Below are 21,411 nucleotides of genomic sequence, written 5' to 3'. Positions count from 1 at the left end.
ATAATAATAATAATAATAATAATAATAATAATAATAATAATAATAATAAAATAGTGTTAATGAAAAATTATGCTGGGCTTATGAACATACATGTACAGGTGCAGAAAATATTAGCAGAATTCTGTACCGTCCTGAAACCCTCACTTAAGGGTAAGGTCAGGATAAGTTAAGGTAAGGTTAGGATATTAAGGTAAGGTCAGGATAGGTCAGATTCAGGTTACCTTGGAGTGAATTACGTTAAGGGGAATATTTTAAGGCAAGTTTAGGGTAATTCAACTGTAGTTTTAGGTAAGATGAGAGTGAATTACATTAGTTTAGGGTCATTCAAGACAGAGTAAGGTTACTTTGGGGTGAATTAGATGAAGTTCACGCTGCTTATGACAGACTTTCGGCACTTAGAAGCTTTGTTTTGATCGTTACCAATGGCGCCGATCGATGCTATAGTTTTCCACGTGAAACTGGCCTATGGGGTGGTGGCGGCTGCAGAGGAAGCAAGAGGTGTTGAGAGTGTGTGGCAAGGCTAGGCTAACCCCACTACCACCCCATCGGACAGTTTTAAGTGGAAATTCTACGGCGATCATTGGTAGCGATCAAAAAAAACAAAACGACTGTGAAAGCGGCCCTAAGTCCCCCCCCCAAGAAAATTAACATGCTTTATATTAAGGAAACAGTTGTATGCGGCAGAACAAGGAATTTTTAACTCGGGATAATTGACGGCACAGTGATACCTCTGCTTTTTTTGTTTTTTTTACATCTCCTCCTATTGTGCCGGTAGGCTTGAGGGAACTGGATGGTATTCGGCCCCAGCCCATCATGGCGCAGGCAAGTGTTTATAGTGGAGCCATCTTCTTACGAGGGTTACATTATACAAGTTGTACGAGTGTTTGGATTTACAAGCATCAAAATTCCCTGAGAGGAAGGGATAGGATTGGAAGGAAGGGATGGGAAGGGATGGGATGGGAAAGGATGGGATGGGAGAGGAAGGGATGGGATGGGATGGGAAGGGAAGGAAAGGGATGGGAAGGGAAGGGAAGTGGAGTGGGAGAAACACACATCTGGCAGGGCTTTCCAAGGAGTTGTGGGCATTTCCAGGGGTAGTTTTATAACCCTGGTGCTGGCCTAACCCTTCTTCAGTTGCATGAACCCAAAAAACACTCATTGCAACCCAACTGATCCCCTCTTTGGCCCTTAGAAATAGCTGATGTAAGAAGCAAAACTGTCTTACTATACTGGCCAAAGTCATGCTCAAGTTGGTGGCAATGCAGACCCCACAAGACCGGCACAAAGTCATCATTATCCTTGACGGTGAAGGCCTCAGTCATCGTCAAATAGCACAGCCGATTAGTGTGTCCATCTCTAACGTATGAATGGGTCTGCAGACAACATGTGGCCACAGGCTCCACTAGTGACAGGCCTCAAAGCCTTGCAGCAGATTTTTAACAGTGTAATCACAGCAGGGGTGCATAGACTCATTATTAAATAGATACCTATCATCGTCATATATCGTATAGCTATGGTGCAGTATGTGCTTTACGTATTAATTTTGGCAGATATTATAATTCTGTATACTTTTACTGGCAATGAATAGGGACCATTAAGAAACATGATCCCCGCTGCTGGGTTAACCTTCAACTAACACGCTGTATGTATCCCACCATTGCCTAGGAGAGTGAGTGTAATGGGGGAGGAATGGGTACCTTGGGGAGGGCCTGGACCCCATTAGAGTAAACCCCATTGATTCTACTGTTTGGCAAGTGCAATTTAGCTTCTCCTAAGGGTTTGGCGGCCCCAGTCAAGTGCGATATATGAGGTACAGTCAACGTTGCCAGCTCACCATGAACCACCATGAACATATATCGTATTTCCTGTTTTTTTACTCACAAGTATTGCCACAAAAGCATCAATACTTGACACTAATAACATTAACTTTAATTTTAGGGCATTATTGGTGCATGTACAATAGTTTTAGGGCCTTGAAACAATATAGGCAATGATATGAGTACATGGCAACGCTGGGTACAGTGTTGCTGTGATGGGAACACTGTGGACTTATAATAATGTAATATGGCAGTGTACAATTTAGGTCAATCATGGCACACACCCTTAGGGCGGCATTCTGAGACCCTCAAGTCAACCAATTTTAAAGGCCGAAAAGGTGGTCAGTCGGTTTCTAATGAGTGTTTTCTTAGGTTCATGGTACAGAGGAAGGGTTAAACCACCACCTGGGCCAACCCCTGGGAATGCCTATGACTCCTAGGAAAGCCGCCGTCTTGTCTTGGCTATATTTAAGAATGTGACCATCAGACACTTCTGCCTTTCACATCTACTATTTCAAAAGGACAAAAAGGAGAATAATTAGACTCTATTGAGTGTTTCTTTTAGATTCATGGTACATAGGAAGGGTCATTAAACCACCACCTGGGTCATGAAGCTGGTACGCCTGGAATGACCTCAAACTTCTACGAGCGCCTTGTTAAATATGTATTTCAGGAGGGCAATTACTATGACCCGACCCTCACATCAACTACTTCCAAAGGCCAAAAAAGAGAATAATTAGGTTCTATTGAGTGTTTCTTTTAGGTTTATGGTACATAGGAAGGGCTAACCCTTTCATTGCTAAGCGCTCAAACGAGACTATCCTCGGCACGCTCGGGCACCCAGCGGGGCATCTCTTTTAACTGCTATATCTCAAAAACTATTCATCACAGCTACAAAACAAAACCACCATTGGAAAGAGGAGGCCAAGATCTATACAATTCAGTAATGTAAACCTCCTGCGAGAGTACAGGCACGTTGAGGGGGTGTTGCCTGTGAAGACGTACATTTATACATGCGCGACGGTCAGCTGTAAGGCAACTACTGTAGATCTCTTGATGATGGGGTGCTGGCAGGGCAGTATTGACAACTGCAATATTTACAACTATTTGATCAAAATATCAGTCATGTGAAACTATGCAAAAATGTCGCTACATTGGTCAACAACATCCACCAGTTGCTCGTCCGCAGATTTGCCGCTGGGCTGACATGATTTTCCACCAAATTTAGTGAAGAACACACTCAATTGGCAATCCTGTGTTGTGAGAATCAGTGTTGGAACACACTCATCCGTGGGAGATTTGAGTGCGGCTGGAGCTCGCAGCGAGTGTTTAACAACGCCAGCAAATACGCCTTACGCTTGCTGCCAGCATTTAGCAATGAAAGGGTTAATGGTCCCTCCAAGCGAGAAAAATGAGAAAAAATCACCCCTCACACAAACCATTTAATAATATATATCAAAACATTTGTGATCAGATTATGTATCATATAATTTGGGGGGTTTATATCATGGCACAAATTTGGCCCATCGCTGCTACACAGTAAAGCCCCAAATTTGGCCCGTCGCTGCTACACGGTAAAGCCACAAATTTGGCCCGTCGCTGCTACACGGTAAAGCCACAAATTTGGCCCGTCGCTGCTACACAGTAAAGCCACAAATTTGGCCCATCGCTGCTACACGGTAAAGCCACAAATTTGGCCCGTCGCTGCTACACAGTAAAGCCACAAATTTGGCCCATCGCTGCTACACAGTAAAGCCACAAATTTGGCCCGTCGCTGCTACACGGTAAAGCCACAAACTTGGCCCGTCGCTGCTACACAGTAAAGCCACAGATTTGGCCCGTCGCTGTTACCGGGTTAACCCTGTAACACCTCAATCATTTCCTACACTCACCTAACTGCTGGTAAACAAGAGGCTGTAATATTTTCATGATCCTTAACCCTGTAAGTAACACCTCAATCATTACCTACACTCACCTAACTGCTGGTAAACAAGAGGCTGTAATATTTTCATGATCCTTAACCCTGTAAGTAACACCTCAATCATTACCTACACTCACCTAACTGCTGGTAAACAAGAGGCTGTAATATTTTCATGATCCTTAACCCTGTAAGTAACACCTCAATCATTTCCTACACTCACCTAACTGCAGGTAAACAAGAGGCTGTAAATGCCAGACACCATTGAACAATAGCGTTGCCGCCCCACGGAGACGCTCACTAGAAATCATCACACTCACTGGTTCAAGCGCTCCATAATTTCTGCATACAACTCCCTTATTTCAAGGCTAACTAAGTGGTCAGGATATGGAGTCAATACCACAGACCAACCATTATGCCAGTCATGGCTCTCAGCGATATCTAAATGAGAATCATGTGGGAGGGATTGCCTGGCCTGGTTAAAGGGTGGAGAGTGAGCCAGGTCTTGGTGGAGGAGCAGCACACTCCACCAGCCACACCACAACGGTTACCCTCCTTATTGGTCACCCAGAGTGTGGACGTTGGGCGAACCAGTGTGTCCCACATGAGAGAACGGACCGTTGTTCAGAGTTGTAATAGTGAGCTGGTAATACAATGACACAGTACCACGTTTAGTAGTGTGGAGACGGGGTAAATCTGCATATTGACAACTGGGTGTGTCTGGCGAACCACTGAATTACGGTCCAGTTGAAAAGGGTCACCTGCTGTACATACTTTTATAACACAGAAAAGTGCCTAACAAAGTGCATACAAGAGGAAGGGTGAGCACTTTTCTGTTATTTTTAACGACCTCTTTCATGTATTTTTTGCGCAAGAAAGTACGGAAAGAAAGGCCGTACTTTGAAGCCCTTTTTCTGTGTGTGTGTGTGTGTGTGTGTGTGTGTGTGTGTGTGTGTGTGTGTGTGTGTGTGCCCTTCTGTGCAGGAAAAGAACGTGTCTGCCATGTACCATCTGACGCCCTTCCTCACGTGCCAGAACTATCCGTGGGAATGCCAAAAACTCCTCCCAAAGCCTCGTCAAATGTGTTTCTTTAGGTTCATGGTGCAGGGGAAGGGTCACACTACCTCAAGGGTCATAAAACTACCCCAGGACATGCCCAAAAAGCCCTACTATGAAAGCCTTACAGAAGTGAGTTTGGGCGTTGAAATGTTTAATAATCGGCCCCTTTAACCTAACCTATCCAAGAGCCAGGAAGGAAGGAAGGAAGGAAGGAAGGAAAGAATATTATTTAACACTCACCAATGGAATGTCTGTCTGTCAGTCTTCCTCTTCCTCTTCCTCTTCTTCTTCTTCTAGTCTCTAAAGATATGTAAGGATAAGTAAACAGTTGATAATTCATTTTTTGAGGTCATTATAAATTCTTTTCAGGCTAAAATTAGAGAGAGAGAGAGAGAGAGAGAGAGAGAGAGAGAGAGAGAGAGAATCCAAACAATTCACACATACAATAGCCCTACAATAATAAAAAAATTTAATCATAACTTTAGTAAAACAATCTTTGAATGCATAATATATAACCTAACCTTTGAATATAGTGCATAATAATAATAATAATAATAGTAATAATAATAATAATAATAATAATAATAATAATAATAATAGTGTTAATGAAAAATTATGCTGGGCTTATGAACATACATGTACAGGTGCAGAAAATATTAGCAGAATTCTGTACCGTCCTGAAACCCTCACTTAAGGGTAAGGTCAGGATAAGTTAAGGTAAGGTTAGGATATTAAGGTAAGGTCAGGATAGGTCAGATTCAGGTTACCTTGGAGTGAATTACGTTAAGGGGATCATTTTAAGGCAAGTTTAGGGTAATTCAACTGTAGTTTTAGGTAATATGAGTGAATTACATTAGTTTAGGGTCATTCAAGACAGAGTAAGGTTACTTTAGGGTGAATTAGATTAAATTCAGACTGCTTATGATAGACTTACGGCACTTAGGGAAGCTTTGTTTTGATCGTTACCAATGGCGCCGATCGATGCTATAGTTTTCCACGTGAAACTGGCCTATGGGGTGGTGGCGGCTGCAGAGGAAGCGAGAGGTGTTGAGAGTGTGTGGCAAGGCTAGGCTAACCCCACTACCACCCCATCGGACAGTTTTAAGTGGAAATTCTACGGAGTCGATCATTGGTAGCGATCAAAACAAACAAAACGACTGTGAAAGCGGCCCTAAGTCCCCCCCCCAAGAAAATTAACATGCTGTATATTAAGGAAACAGTTGTATGCGGCAGAACAAGGAATTTTTAACTCGGGATAATTGACGGCACAGTGATACCTCTGCTTTTTTTGTTTTTTTTTACATCTCCTCCTATTGTGCCGGTAGGCTTGCTTGAGGGGCCTGGATGGTATTCGGCCCCAGCCCATCATGGCGCAGGCAAGTGTTTATAGTGGAGCCATCTTCTTACGAGGGTTACATTATACAAGTTGTACGAGTGTTTGGATTTACAAGCATCAAAATTCCCTGAGAGGGAAGGGATAGGATTGGAAGGGAAGGGATGGGAAGGGATGGGATGGGAAAGGATGGGATGGGAGAGGAAGGGATGGGATGGGATGGGAAGGGAAGGAAAGGGATGGGAAGGGAAGGGAAGTGGAGTGGGAGAAACACACATCTGGCAGGGCTTTCCAAGGAGTTGTGGGCATTTCCAGGGGTAGTTTTATAACCCTGGTGCTGGCCTAACCCTTCTTCAGTTGCATGAACCCAAAAAACACTCACTGCAACCCAACTGATCCCCTCTTTGGCCCTTAGAAATAGCTGATGTAAGAAGCAAAACTGTCTTACTATACTGGCCAAAGTCATGCTCAAGTTGGTGGCAATGCAGACCCCACAAGACCGGCACAAAGTCATCATTATCCTTGACGGTGAAGGACTCAGTCATCGTCAAATAGCACAGCCGACTGGTGTGTCTGTCTCTAACGTATGAATGGGTCTGCAGACATGTGGCCACAGGCTCCACTAGTGACAGGCCTCAAAGCCTTGCAGCAGATTTTTAATAGTGTAATCACAGCAGGGGTGCATAGACTCATTATTAAATAGATACCTATCATCGTCATATATCGTATAGCTATAGTGCAGTATGTGCTTTACGTATTAATTTTGGCAGATATTATAATTCTGTATACTTTTACTGGCAATGAATAGGGACCATTAAGAAACATGATCCCCGCTGCTACCACTGGGTTAACCCTTCAACTAACACGCTGTATGTATCCCACCATTGCCTGAGTGTAATGGGGGAGGAATGGGTACCTTGGGGAGGGCCTGGACCCCATTAGAGTAAACCCCATTGATTGTACTGTTTGGCAAGTGCAATTTACCTTCTCCTAAGGGTTTGGCGGCCCCAGTCAAGTGCGATATATGAGGTACAGTCAACGTTGAAATGTTTAATAATCAGCCCCTTTAACCTAACCTATCCAAGAGCCAGGAAGGAAGGAAGGAAGGAAGGAAGGAAGGAAAATTATTTAACACTCACCAATGGAATGTCTGTCTGTCAGTCTTCCTCTTCCTCTTCTTCCTCTTCTTCTTCTTCTTGTCTCTAAAGATAAGTAAAGATATTAGTACAGTTGATAATTCATTTTTTGAGGTAATTATAAATTCTTTTCAGGCTAAAATTATAGAAAGAGAGAGAGAGAGAGAGAGAGAGAGAGAGAGAGAGAGAGAGAGAGAGAGAGAGAGAGAGAGAGAGAGAGAGAGAGAGAGAGAGAGAGAGAGAGAGAGAGAGAGAGAGAGAGAGAGAGAGAGAGAGAGAGAATCAAAACAATTCACATACAATAGCCCTACAATAATAAAAAAATTTAATCATAACTTTAGTAAAACAATCTTTGAATGCATAATATATAACCTAACCTTTGAATATAGTGCATAATAATAATAATAATAATAGTAATAATAATAATAATAATAATAATAATAATAATAATAATAATAATAGTGTTAATGAAAAATTATGCTGGGCTTATGAACATACATGTACAGGTGCAGAAAATATTAGCAGAATTCTGTACCGTCCTGAAACCCTCACTTAAGGGTAAGGTCAGGATAAGTTAAGGTAAGGTTAGGATATTAAGGTAAGGTCAGGATAGGTCAGATTCAGGTTACCTTGGAGTGAATTACGTTAAGGGGATCATTTTAAGGCAAGTTTAGGGTAATTCAACTGTAGTTTTAGGTAATATGAGTGAATTACATTAGTTTAGGGTCATTCAAGACAGAGTAAGGTTACTTTAGGGTGAATTAGATTAAATTCAGACTGCTTATGATAGACTTACGGCACTTAGGGAAGCTTTGTTTTGATCGTTACCAATGGCGCCGATCGATGCTATAGTTTTCCACGTGAAACTGGCCTATGGGGTGGTGGCGGCTGCAGAGGAAGCGAGAGGTGTTGAGAGTGTGTGGCAAGGCTAGGCTAACCCCACTACCACCCCATCGGACAGTTTTAAGTGGAAATTCTACGGCGGCGATCATTGGTAGCGATCAAAACAAACATAACGACTGTGAAAGCGGCCCTAAGTCCCCCCCCCAAGAAAATTAACATGCTGTATATTAAGGAAACAGTTGTATGCGGCAGAACAAGGAATTTTTAACTCGGGATAATTGACGGCACAGTGATACCTCTGCTTTTTTTGTTTTTTTTACATCTCCTCCTATTGTGCCGGTAGGCTTGCTTGAGGGGCCTGGATGGTATTCGGCCCCAGCCCATCATGGCGCAGGCAAGTGTTTATAGTGGAGCCATCTTCTTACGAGGGTTACATTATACAAGTTGTACGAGTGTTTGGATTTACAAGCATCAAAATTCCCTGAGAGGGAAGGGATAGGATTGGAAGGGAAGGGATGGGAAGGGATGGGATGGGAAAGGATGGGATGGGAGAGGAAGGGATGGGATGGGATGGGAAGGGAAGGAAAGGGATGGGAAGGGAAGGGAAGTGGAGTGGGAGAAACACACATCTGGCAGGGCTTTCCAAGGAGTTGTGGGCATTTCCAGGGGTAGTTTTATAACCCTGGTGCTGGCCTAACCCTTCTTCAGTTGCATGAACCCAAAAAACACTCACTGCAACCCAACTGATCCCCTCTTTGGCCCTTAGAAATAGCTGATGTAAGAAGCAAAACTGTCTTACTATACTGGCCAAAGTCATGCTCAAGTTGGTGGCAATGCAGACCCCACAAGACCGGCACAAAGTCATCATTATCCTTGACGGTGAAGGACTCAGTCATCGTCAAATAGCACAGCCGACTGGTGTGTCTGTCTCTAACGTATGAATGGGTCTGCAGACATGTGGCCACAGGCTCCACTAGTGACAGGCCTCAAAGCCTTGCAGCAGATTTTTAATAGTGTAATCACAGCAGGGGTGCATAGACTCATTATTAAATAGATACCTATCATCGTCATATATCGTATAGCTATAGTGCAGTATGTGCTTTACGTATTAATTTTGGCAGATATTATAATTCTGTATACTTTTACTGGCAATGAATAGGGACCATTAAGAAACATGATCCCCGCTGCTACCACTGGGTTAACCCTTCAACTAACACGCTGTATGTATCCCACCATTGCCTGAGTGTAATGGGGGAGGAATGGGTACCTTGGGGAGGGCCTGGACCCCATTAGAGTAAACCCCATTGATTGTACTGTTTGGCAAGTGCAATTTACCTTCTCCTAAGGGTTTGGCGGCCCCAGTCAAGTGCGATATATGAGGTACAGTCAACGTTGAAATGTTTAATAATCAGCCCCTTTAACCTAACCTATCCAAGAGCCAGGAAGGAAGGAAGGAAGGAAGGAAGGAAGGAAAATTATTTAACACTCACCAATGGAATGTCTGTCTGTCAGTCTTCCTCTTCCTCTTCTTCCTCTTCTTCTTCTTCTTGTCTCTAAAGATAAGTAAAGATATTAGTACAGTTGATAATTCATTTTTTGAGGTAATTATAAATTCTTTTCAGGCTAAAATTATAGAAAGAGAGAGAGAGAGAGAGAGAGAGAGAGAGAGAGAGAGAGAGAGAGAGAGAGAGAGAGAGAGAGAGAGAGAGAGAGAGAGAGAGAGAGAGAGAGAGAGAGAGAGAGAGAGAGAGAGAGAATCAAACAATTCACACATACAATATCCCTACAATAATAAAAAAATTTAATCATAACTTTAGTAAAACAATCTTTGAATGCATAATATATAACCTAACCTTTGAATATAGTGCATAATAATAATAATAATAATAATAATAATAATAATAATAATAATAATAATAATAATAATAATAGTGTTAATGAAAAATTATGCTGGGCTTATGAACATACATGTACAGGTGCAGAAAATATTAGCAGAATTCTGTACCGTCCTGAAACCCTCACTTAAGGGTAAGGTCAGGATAAGTTAAGGTAAGGTTAGGATATTAAGGTAAGGTCAGGATAGGTCAGATTCAGGTTACCTTGGAGTGAATTACGTTAAGGGGATCATTTTAAGGCAAGTTTAGGGTAATTCAACTGTAGTTTTAGGTAATATGAGTGAATTACATTAGTTTAGGGTCATTCAAGACAGAGTAAGGTTACTTTAGGGTGAATTAGATTAAATTCAGACTGCTTTTGATAGACTTACAGCACTTAGGGAAGCTTTGTTTTGATCGTTACCAATGGCGCCGATCGATGCTATAGTTTTCCACGTGAAACTGGCCTATGGGGTGGTGGCGACTGCAGAGGAAGCGAGAGGTGTTGAGAGTGTGTGGCAAGGCTAGGCTAACCCCACTACCACCCCATCGGCCAGTTTTAAGTAGAAATTCTACGGCGGCGATCATTGGTAGCGATCAAAACAAACAAAACGACTGTGAAAGCGGCCCTAAGTCCCCACCACCACCACCAAGAAAATTAACATGCTGTATATTAAGGAAACAGTTGTATGCGGCAGAACAAGGAATTTTTAACTCAGGATAATTGACAGCACAGTGATACCTCGGTTCACAGCAGCTACATTATACAAGTTGTACGAGTGTTTGGATTTACAAGCATCAAAATTCCCTGAAAATGCCTTAGTGTACGAGTGCCCAGCAAACAATGACCGGCGGCCCGCCGTCGGCTTAAGAGAGGCCGGGGGTGGCTGAATGCAGGCAGCCATGCCCCCGTTGCGCCTGCGATTGCCCGCTCTGGACTTTAACTTTCAGCAAGGTGTTTGTTAAGTGAAACGTCGATCGAATTTTCGGTTTGACGTATCTCAACTTACATGAATTACGGTAGTCATTGCCTTAAATGAATTACGTTGAAAAACATTTAAAACAAACTGAATTTCATAAGCATGGAAGAATAATATATATAAAAAAATATATGTAAACGATATATTTTCTAACAAAGGTATTATGTAATTCTATCTGTAAATGATATCAAGTTTTCCTGATATGTATTAATTTCATGTCTAATGCAGAGAGGTTATGAATATATCACGCAGTTAGAAAGTCGAACATCAAATTTGCAATGTCAGATATTTAAGGAGGGCGCCATCCACTGATGCCTTTAGCTATTTTCCATGAGCCAATACTGAAAATATTCGATATTTGTAACGGCTATCAAGGAGAAAAAGAACTTTTTGTGATTGCAACAATGTTTGTGTGCCATCACTTTACACTTAGATGTCTCAAAACTCCTTAAACATTGATAATGTAAAGGATCTGCTGTTGAAAATGCTAAAAACTGGCAACAGTACCGCACCGTGCCATCAGACTTGCCAGATTATCGTACTCAAAGCATCGTACATACTGGCTTCTGACCCATAACAATTATCAAGATGGAAGCCCCAATAATTAACCATTTTATCAATAATCTTATATGAAGCCAGTTTTGGGGGTGAAGAAGACGGTATTTAGGTCGTAAATCGGCAAACATAAGAGGATGAGTACGACAATCTAGTAGCGGAGCAGCGGGCCGGGCCATCTTCATTCTTCAAAACAAAGGTCTGGCGGGGCAGGACCGCCGCTCTACAAGAAAACTCTCTCACCTCAACAAAAGGCAAGTAATCCTGATTCTGTTGTAAGTCAAGCTTAGCATTTGTTCATTCTAGTGACAGAGAAGTTCAAAGTAGATGCCAAGACATGGCAGAAGAATCTTACTGGACAAAAAGGAGGCGACTGAAATTGCGTATGTCAGCACATTTAGATTTCCTTCAAAATTCCTCAGTAAACCAAGATGTTGACTTGTATGACACTAACCAACAGTTATCTGAGTCATGTGCTCACAGTTCAGAAAGCGAAGTGTTGAGTAATGATCATTATGAAGCTGCAGGAACCTCTGATGTAGGTTTTGAGGAAGCCCAAAATCCATGTCTGGACAGAGATTGTTATTCCTCTCCGCTTTCTGATAGCTCAGAAAGCAACGGCGATATTAATGTATATGAAACTGATACTCATGACAGTGTTGCAGAGCAGTTGTGTCCCAAACTTGCAGAATGGGCAGTTAAGTATCAAATTCCACAAACTGCATTAAGCAGCCTTCTTTCTGTACTAAAAAACTATCATCCAGACATCCAAATGGATGCCAGAACTTTGCTTAAAACACCAAGCCAGTGTAATGTTAAGGAGATATCTGGAGGCTCGTACTATCATTTTGGTGTTGAAAAATCTCTTGTAAGGATTTTATCCACTACAGAAAGTGTGGATACCCTGAAAGATTGTACATTTATTTCATTGCAAGTAAATATTGATGGACTTCCCTTGTTCAAAAGTTCAAACATACAATTCTGGCCAATTTTAGCAAGAATTAATAACCCACTTCTGAGTAGCCCTTTCATTATTGGATTGTTTTGTGGGAATCGCAAACCAGAAAACATTGTTGAATTTTTTAAAGACTTCAAAGGTGTCTCACGCCCGCAGGTGAGCCATAATGAGCTGTGCCAAGGCCACATTCTTGAGTCCTGCCCGGGCTAGTCATATTACTGATTTTATGCAGGATGAGTTAATAAATTGTTATTTTCATCATAATTTCATAATGAAATTTACAAAATGAGTATTCAGAATCATTCGTCAGTTGTGTATTTATAAATTATTGATGGATTTAATAGGCAAAATGTAACAAAAGCTGATGAAGGTATTTCCTGTTTCCTGTATTTTCAGGTATTGACATAAGAGTGCAAGCAAGTATAAAGGCTGTTGTCACTGTCTAGTGGGGTCACTCCCTCCTAAACCTAGATCAAGAGCAAGACCCAGGTAAGCCAACTAGAATTTATGAAGGGTTACTACTAGAAACATCGCTAAAATTTTACAAGTGTGCCCGTCTCGCACTGGCAGATGAAAATATTCTAGAGGGTAGTTTTTGGTGTGTTTTGAAATAATCTGCTTACCATTAGTTTTCTTCTACCCTCCCCCCCTTCCCATTTAGTGAAACCCATCGATATTTCCTGCAGGACACTCGCCCTTTATTGGTAAACCTAAAACTAACCTAACCTCGATCCCCGTGATAACTTTTTTTCTAACCAACTAGGGGCCCTACACCCCCTTCATAAAGCACATAGGTGTCTTTTGCCGTGATGCGGGTGCACTTGTAAAACAATACCAAAGCATCTGTATCATAAATATTCCAAGACCAATTGTCATTACATTGATTCTTCACTTAGTTCTACTACTTGATGATATGTTGCATATCACATTAATATTACATAAATATTACTTGCTGTCAAAGTTCATTTCTTGGCATACAGGTCCCATCATACATCATAACTCATAATAGTCACTAATACTTTGTTTGAATAACATTACATAAATACTACTTGCTGCTAAAGTCCATTTTCCATCATACATCATTATTCATATATAATAGTCAATAATATTTTGTTTGTATAAGCATTACATCATTGTATATAATGTATATTCTTCAGATGATGGCAGCCTTACAAGTTTTTGAGGAGCTTGATGTCCTCGAGGATGCTGCAGGGGAAAGGGTCAGACTGCCGAGAAGGATTGTGAAGGATCGCTTGGATTTATTCCTGACTTTGACTGAAGAGGAATTTACATCCAGGTTCAGGATATCAAAGCAAAGCGCAAGGGCCTTACTTGCTGACTTACATTTACCAGAGGCAGCTGATGCAAGAGGTTAGTGTACATAATATACCATTGCGCTATAATGATTTAAACATGTGGTAATTCTTTAAGTTCTCTAGTCATGCACCCAGTCCTTTGGAAACTGTTGTCATGGCTGATTTTAATGTTTAAAACATAACCTTAATTTTTTTGGGGTGGTGAATAGCAAATAAATACCATATCCCCACGTCATCAAATACATTAATCAAAATCATTAGCAGTTGTTGCCCTACATATAGATGATATATTACAATGGAATGCAAGATATGGGATTTATTCTTGGTTATCCTTAACAATTTACTCTCCTTCCATAGAATGTCCTGTACCACCTCACCTTTAACTCCTCATCACCTTAAGATGGATGGCCACTGGTGACCTGCACCAAACTATTGGAGATTGCCTGGATGTCTCTCAGCAGTTTGTAAGTTCATGCTCTTCACATACTGTGCGTGCCATTGCTGCTTTATATCAGCGGTATGTAAAGTTTCCTGGAAGGCATGAGTTAGGGTCCATCAAGACAAACTTTGAAGCAATCTCTGGATTCCCAGGTGTCATTGGTGCAATAGACTGCACACACATCCCCATTCTCAGTCCAGGTGGTCAGCAAGCAGAAACTTACCGAAGCAGAAAGGGCTTCTTTTCATTAAATGTACAAGCAGTGTGTGGTCCAGACTTAACATTTTATAATATTATTTGTCGATGGCCAGGATCAGTCCACGACAGCAGAATATTTGCTAATAGTTCTCTGTATGCTCAGTTGCAAGCTGGCGATTACAATGGCCATTTGTTAGGGGACTCAGCCTACCCTCTTCGTCCCTTTCTTGTGACTCCTGTTGGGAATCCATCACGGCCAAATGAAGGACGATATAACTTGGCTCATACTAAAACCCGTAATGTAATAGAGAGAGCATTTGGAGTGTGGAAACGACGATTCCGTTGTCTGGCCATTCCTATGCGTACAAGCCTGGACACAACCATGGCCACAATCTGCAGTGCAGCTGTTTTGCACAACATTGCAATGGCAGACAGGAATGAAGATATGGAAGATTATGACAATGATATTATAAATGAAGAGGAAAGACTCATTGAGAATGCACAAAATAGACATGCAGGACAGAGGAAGAGGAAACATGATAAATAATGTATTTTCAAATGAATAACATGAAATGATATAAATGTCAGGGACCAATTTTTGCTGCCCAAGTAAACTGTTGTCTGTATCTTTTTTGGGTTTTGTAAACTGAGGGAGTAAGCCAATACAAAGGCTGCAGGCACTATACCAAATGGGGTGACTATCTGGCCCGTGCTGGGTTAATGGGTCTCTCCCACTACAAGCTCAAAGGGTCAACTGGACAGGAATGAGCTCTGAGCTCCACAGTCACACATAGCTATAGCATATACTCCCATTACACACACAGGACATGCAAACACACAGGCGTGGAACCCTACTCTACCTTCAGGTAATGTGGTTTTCAGTCTGGAAAATAAGTTATACTTGTTTTCAAGTTTTATATTTTTGTGGAATCTGTTTTATATGGTTGACTAATAAAATCTATTGGAAAAGTATTTTGATGTTTAATACGACAATCATATCCTGAAAGTCTTTCAGAACAGAAAAAAAAAATGATTAGTGATTTTTTAGTCGAGCAAAGTTTTTCTCGTGATATTCTTTGACACACCTCTTTTGAATGGCAACTAGTTCCAATTGGCTTTCATGAACTTTTGAGAGATTGGCATAGTATTCTGTTGCCAACCTCTTTTCGTGATCCATTACATGTACACACACATATGTACACACACACACACACACACATGTACACACACACGTGTACACACACACACACACACACATGTACACACACACACATGTACACACACACACACACACACACACACACACACACACACACACACACACACACACACACACACACACACACACACACACACACACACACATACACACACACATGTACACACACACACAGACATGTACACACATTCTTTTCTCGAGGGCTTAATAAATTTTCTTCACTCGCTAATCCACTGAGGACTGGGTGAGGCGCTAATCTCAGGGCAGCCGTTGTCTTTATATCCACCCACCCACACCCATGTCACATCCACATTCATGATCATTCGTCAGAACGATTCCTACCTTTTTCCCTTATTCCTTTCCCCAGGTGTGGGGTCAGAGGCCCTTTTCATATATATGTATATATTCCTCATATTTTGTTTTTCTACATATTTCGAAACGAAAAATAGTAATTACCGTCATGTTTTTGATAAATTTCGTCGAAGGAGACCCTGATGTGCCCAAAGCGGGTACTCAGCATATAATGTATGCGAAGGATGAATATGCACCATACAAATTTCCCGCGCTTTTTAGTCGACACGGTGCTACATCTAGCAGGCTTTGGGAGTGTTAGCGCGGGCGATCACTTTCGGTCGCCGAGACTGGCGATCGCCACCGCTGGAGAAAAATGGGTGTTTAAAGTACGGGCTTCCTCACCGACACGATCGCCAAGCGTAACTTCGCCAGGCATTCGCCGACCTTGGCGGATGGTTTTAAAGTACGGCCCTTAGAGGTCATTTAATTGTGTTCCCCAGCCTGACATTTGACAGCTGTCAGAAGGTAGGGGAAGGCCTCCCTCCTCTACCTCGCTACACAATGGTCTGGTTTTCCAAACTATTTAATCTTCCATATTTGGCAAGGCTTTCCTAGGAGTCTTTGACATTTCCAGGAGTATAGTTTTATGACCAGGTGGTAGTGTGACCCTTCCTCTGTACCCTGAACATGAAGAAACACTCATTAGAACCCGATTGCCCCCCTCTTTGACCTTCAGAAATACAGAACATAGTTGACATGAGAAGCAAAAGTGTCTTATAATACCAATCCCAGGATATAGTTAATATTGTGTCATCAAAACCCAGATTGAATTCAAACCTCTCCTGCGTCCATCCCACTCTGATTGGGCTCATGTTAACGCCGCCCTGCACTGTGACGCCTTGTTTAAGAGGCCCCCGAGCCAAGAAGGACGGAACAGAGAGGGAGAAAGCTGTTGCTGAGAGGGAGAAAATATAAGAAAGATTTTAATGGAAGCGACCAAGATAGATAATGGAGAGAGAGAGAGAGAGAGAGAGAGAGAGAGAGAGAGAGAGAGAGAGAGAGAGAGAGAGAGAGAGAATTACCTCCACTAAAAATGATCCACAAAGTCTAAATGGATGTATATAATCCCCCCTTTGCGCCCATGGACCCCCCTAACGAAACAGACCAGCTATAGTGTAAGCTATCTAATGGGGGCCTTCTCCCCCTCGACAACTTAACAAAACTACAAAAAAACATCACACTTTCCCTCCTTATTATAAAAATTCCTTGATTGCTCGTTAACCATTTTAGAAAAAAATAAATTAACACTCACCAATGGGCTCCTCCTGTGTTCCTCGTCTTCTTCCCAGTCCTCCTCCTCCTCCTCCTCTTCTTCGTTTGGTAGTGTCTGCAAATCAAGTTTGGTGTCAATTAACTGTGTAAACATCAAGCAGGTGAAGTCACTCAAATTTATCTATTTGTATATATTTCATGGTGGCAAAATTTAAATTATCAGTTTCATTTTCACCAGTGACACGAATTTGAGGCTGTTTTCCACAATAGAATTTCACTCTAATAAGTGAATCAGACCCCACAGAGATATTACCAGAGTGTGTAGGAATGAATACAAAGATAACCACATACTTTGATTTAACTCTAGGATGTCTCGTGGATCATCAATAAATAAAAAACAAAATATCTGGACAGGCCACTCTTGAGCCCGTTACCTTCAATGACGCCCCAAAACAGTCCCTGCGCCAAGTGTGTACCCCATATTTTGGTTGTGTTAGGTGTGCCTATTAGCAACTACTACTATTTTTACTGAACGAGGGACACATGATCCATATAAACCATTAATACTACCTAATAATATTAAACAAATTATATACGTGCTACCAGGGAATCATGAGGATTAATGTTATTGTAATTCTCACGTTTACTCAACCCTACTAAACCTATCCACCCCGCGCCCACCTAGCCTCCAGCAGGTGCCCACCCTGGCTCGCATAACCATAGCAGGGCACGATAACAGAAAACCTTATTCCCGATAACCGATAACTGATAATGGAAAACCTTATTGGTGATAACCGATATTCGTTAACTGGAAACACAAATATAGGCGATAACCGATACTAATCCACAATTCCGATACTAGCTAGCGATAAGTCCGATAGGCAAAAATGATACTATATTGATATTTCAAATAAAAAACATAGATGAATTCATATTTTCATTATCTGTATTTTTAAAAACTTACAAAATCTGAAAACCACACGTTGACACGTACATATGGACGGTAATACTAGAAACGCCTGAACCGGTGTTGTGTTATTTGGCGTCCCCACCGACAAACACTGGTCTCTCGTGAACTGCACATGCTCAGACCAGCAAGCGTAGACCTGAACAGTCTCACAAAGCTTTTTAACCGTAATTTAGAGTTGCTGGAAGGCTGAATCAGACATACAGTACCACTACCACCATCCCCGATGTTTCTAGATCGACACTCTGTACGAGTTGTATTTATATGTACAGAGTGTCGTTCTAAAACAGCGAGATGGTGGTACTATGTCTGATTCAGCCTTCCAGCAACTACTTAATGTGTTAAAAGCTTTGTGATACTGTACAGGTCTATGCTTACTCTGATGAACATGCAGTTCACGAGAGACCAGTGTTTGTTAACACAAGCGCCAGCTTTTGACGATGGGACACCAAATAACACAACACCGGGTGCCTTCAATACCATGGCATGCTCACAAACGAATATGGAATATCAAATTTGAGGTAGTGAATAATCATTTTGGGGCAAAGCTAAAGATTTTTCTCTTTGATGTATTCATTTTTGAGTCTAACATAAAAAAACAACCTAGTATTTTAATGTTGATGATCTAAGTACGAAATCTCTTCGCCAAAGATAATTCATACCCCCAAGTTTTTTCATAAAATACCGGGCACCCGGGCCACGCATGCGAGTAGGGAGGAGACAACGTGTTTTTTTTTCTGAGGCGGAAAAAAAGTAGCGATTATCACTAGTTTGGTTACAAAAATAACGAAGATACCGATATATATTTAAATAAGCAGCGGATGGCCGACAACCCGATTTTGTTATCAGCGATAAAGTATCGCGATAACGCCCAGCTATGCGCATAACTCACCACCCACCTTCCTGCAATTACAGCTGATAATGTAGTACTGCGAACACTTAATATAACACGTCACGTCGTAGGGTATTCGTATCTTACAATTTTACTGAACACCAGTCGACCTGTCCTCCCCCGCTCACCTCTGTTGCGCCTCCTCATTCCCAGTACTACTAAAATGGATTGGCTGAGGAGAAGCACCTTCCACAGGGAGAGCGTGTCAGTTTTCCCTGTTCCTCACTGGCTGACAGCCACTGATGAGGCTGCTGGCCAATACCAAATTTAAAGTGCATATTTCACACCTTTTCTTTCTCCTTATTTTCTCCATGCAAACAGTTTAATACTTACTAAAAAATGGTCATTATCGTAAATAAATGTCTCAGGAAAACAAATAACCAGTGAGGCTGGCAAGGAGAGGAAGAGAGCTCACCATGCTGTGCCCAGTGACCATATTGACGTGTGTGTGTGTGTGTGTGTGTGTGTGTGATATACCCAATACCCACTACATATATAAATATATATATATATATATATATATATATATATATATATATATATATATATATATATATATATATATATATATATATATATTTTGGTCGCAGCTCTCAGTGATTTTACTATACTAGGCTACTACTACCCTACTCACCTAGACTTACATGATGATTATGTTGAGTTTATGGCTGAAAGCTTGTTATATTCAATAGCGACATTTGAAATTTAAGCGGCAATCTCGGACACAGCAGAGGGCGCTGTTTTGGCCAACCGTAGTGAGTTTATTTATGTGCAACATGTAATTCTGCATGTTTTCATATATAATACATGATGATTATGTTGAGTTTATGGCTGAAAGCTTGTTATATTCGATAGCGACATTTGAAATTTGGCACCGGCGATCTCGGATACGGTGCGAGGTGTTGTTTTGGCCTGGCCGTAGTGAGTTTCTTTATGTGCACCATTTAATTCTGCATGTTTTCATATATAAAAATGATGATTATGCTGAGTTTATGGCTGAAAGCTTGTTATATTCAATAGCGACATTTGAAATTTAGCGCGAATGGCGATCTCGGATACGGCGCAGGGCACTGTTTTGGCCCGGCCGTAGTGAATTTCTTTATGTGCACCATGTAATTCTGCATGTTTTCATATATAATACATGATGATTATGTTGAGTTTATGGCTGAAACCTTGTTATATTCAATAGCGACATTTGAAATTTAGCGCGAATGGCGATCTCGGATACGGTGCGGGGTGTTGTTTTGGCCCGGCCGTAGTGAGTTTCTTTATGTGTACCATTTAATTCTGCATGTTTTCATATATAATACATGATGATTATGCTGAGTTTATGGCTGAAAGCTTGTTATATTCAATAGCAACATTTGAAATTTGGCGGCGTGGCGATCTCGGATACGGTGCAGGGCGCTGTTTTGGCCAACCGTAGTGAGTTTCTTTATGTGCACCATTTAATTCTGCATGTTTTCATATATAATACATGATGATTATGTTGAGTTTATGGCTGAAAGCTTGTTATATTCAATAGCGACATTTGAAATTTAAGCGGCGATCTCGGACACAGCAGAGGGCGCTGTTTTGGCCCGCCGTAGTGAGTTTCTTTATGTGCACCATGTAATTCTGCATGTTTTCATATATAATACATGATGATTATGTTGAGTTTATGGCTGAAACCTTGTTATATTCAATAGCGACATTTGAAATTTGGCTCTATCGGCGATCTCGGATACGGTGCGAGGTGTTGTTTTGGCCTGGCCGTAGTGAGTTTCTTTATGTGCACCATTTAATTCTGCATGTTTTCATATACAATAATGATACTTATGCTGAGTTTATGGCTGAAAGCTTGTTATATTCAATAGCGACATTTGAAATTTGTGGCGTGGCGATCTCGGATCTGGCGCAGGGCACTGTTTTGGCCCGGCCGTAGTGAATTACTTTATGTGCACCATGTAATTCTGCATGTTTTCATATATAATACATGATGATTATGTTGAGTTTATGGCTGAAACCTTGTTATATTCAATAGCGACATTTGAAATTTAGCGCGAATGGCGATCTCGGATACGGTGCGTGGAGTTGTTTTGGCCCGGCCGCAGTGAGTTTCTTTATGTGTACCATTTAATTCTGCATGTTTTCATATATAATACATGATGATTATGCTGAGTTTATGGCTGAAAGCTTGTTATATTCAATAGCGACATTTGAAATTTGACGCGCGTGGCGATCTCGGATACGGCGCAGGGCGCTGTTTTGGCCCGGCCGGAGTGAGTTTCTTTAAGTGCACCATTTAATTCTGCATGTTTTCATATATAATACATGATGATTATGTTGAGTTTATGGCTGA

General features: G+C 41.4%; 2 long non-coding RNA genes across 5 annotated transcripts in view; one reads left to right on the top strand and one right to left on the bottom strand.

Annotated features, from left to right (window-relative positions):
* The window catches only part of LOC126990207 (uncharacterized), a 43,142-nt gene that overhangs the window by 1,285 nt on the left and 20,446 nt on the right, over positions 1-21,411 (bottom strand). For 2 of the 4 annotated variants that reach the window (XR_007744112.1, XR_007744114.1), the window contains 4 exons: positions 17,252-17,326; positions 9,597-9,659; positions 7,267-7,329; positions 5,035-5,094 (listed from right to left, as the gene is read on the bottom strand). This is a non-coding gene — a long non-coding RNA (uncharacterized LOC126990207). Of the gene's footprint in view, positions 1-5,034; positions 5,095-5,193; positions 5,821-7,266; positions 7,330-9,596; positions 9,660-17,251; positions 17,327-21,411 lie in introns of those variants that run through there. The other 2 variants (XR_007744115.1, XR_007744113.1) reach the window with 2 other exon arrangements.
* Positions 10,729-14,952, top strand: LOC126990208 (uncharacterized). Its single transcript, XR_007744116.1, has 3 exons — positions 10,729-12,962; positions 13,631-13,844; positions 14,147-14,952. It is a non-coding gene; the product is annotated as an uncharacterized LOC126990208 (long non-coding RNA).

This window comes from Eriocheir sinensis, unplaced genomic scaffold (genome assembly GCF_024679095.1).
Source record: "Eriocheir sinensis breed Jianghai 21 unplaced genomic scaffold, ASM2467909v1 Scaffold1493, whole genome shotgun sequence".
Classification (NCBI taxonomy): domain Eukaryota; kingdom Metazoa; phylum Arthropoda; class Malacostraca; order Decapoda; family Varunidae; genus Eriocheir; species Eriocheir sinensis.
Note: the sequence above shows the minus strand (reverse complement) of the source record. Positions and strands in the feature narration are given on the sequence as shown.